This window comes from Rhinopithecus bieti, unplaced genomic scaffold, assembly GCF_001698545.2.
Source record: "Rhinopithecus bieti isolate Rb0 unplaced genomic scaffold, ASM169854v2 repeat_9658, whole genome shotgun sequence".
In the NCBI taxonomy this organism is placed as follows: Eukaryota; Metazoa; Chordata; class Mammalia; order Primates; family Cercopithecidae; genus Rhinopithecus; species Rhinopithecus bieti.
In genome coordinates, this window is record NW_016833588.1 from 1 (window position 1) to 879 (window position 879).

The window sequence follows — 879 nt, forward strand, 5'->3', positions numbered from 1 at the left end:
AACTTTCTAATAGTAGAAAGGAAGTCTATTTATTTTACAAAATTGTCAGTTCATCTTAAGATCTAATAGTCTTTTCCAATTAACAGCAACTTAATTCAGACTACCTCAAAAGAAGAATTTAACATTGATTTTGTAGAAAAAAAGCAATTTTAAAGTAGCGTGGGAAAACTTAGGTAAGTTTTCCTTAATCCTGACTCTTAATTTGTGGCTAGCAGTGGCAATGATATGAACATAAGTTGTGCTATTTATTAAGTTATTGCTTTTCATAAATCAGCCCCTTTTATGTAATCAGGTAAAAAGAGAAAAGAAAGACATTCTTGATTTTGGTGACTAGAGTTGTGGACGCCGGAAAGCTCTGCCACTAAGATTGATGAACCAGACGCACGTCACTGGCCAGTCACACTGATTCTTAATGCCGTAAGTATGAACATACAGTTAAAAAAAAACTGTTGATAGAATACATCCGTCTTATGAAATGAAAAGATTTGGCTAAGGAGTTTTTGAACAAATTTCACATGACACTACTGGCTTTACTAAATCTGAGTCTTGTATTTCTGAACAGGGCACCATGGCCTGGCACTGTCACATTTTCCAGGGAACCTGCCCAAGGTCCTGCAGAAGCTGCTCCTCGGGCCGATGGAGTCCCTTAGCTGGTAGGCCCTTCTTTAGTCACCACAGGATGCCTGCTGTTCATGAACAGGAAGGAGAGGATGGGCTTTAAATAAAACACAGGTACGTTTCCCAACTGCTTTTCTTTCATTAAGATTTCCATCTTGGCCGGGCGCGGTGTAGGTGCTCACACCTGTAATCTCAGTATTTTGGGAGGCCAAAGTGGGCAGATCACAAGGTCAGGAGATTGAGACCATCCCTGGCCAACAT

General features: G+C 40.2%; 1 long non-coding RNA gene across 1 annotated transcript; it reads left to right on the forward strand.

Moving 5' to 3' along the window:
• Positions 1–50: 50 nt before the first annotated feature.
• LOC108524628 (uncharacterized) lies at positions 51–785 on the forward strand. The gene is made up of 3 exons (XR_001884098.1): positions 51–173; positions 293–417; positions 563–785. It is a non-coding gene; the product is annotated as an uncharacterized LOC108524628 (long non-coding RNA).
• The last annotated feature ends 94 nt before the right edge of the window (positions 786–879 follow it).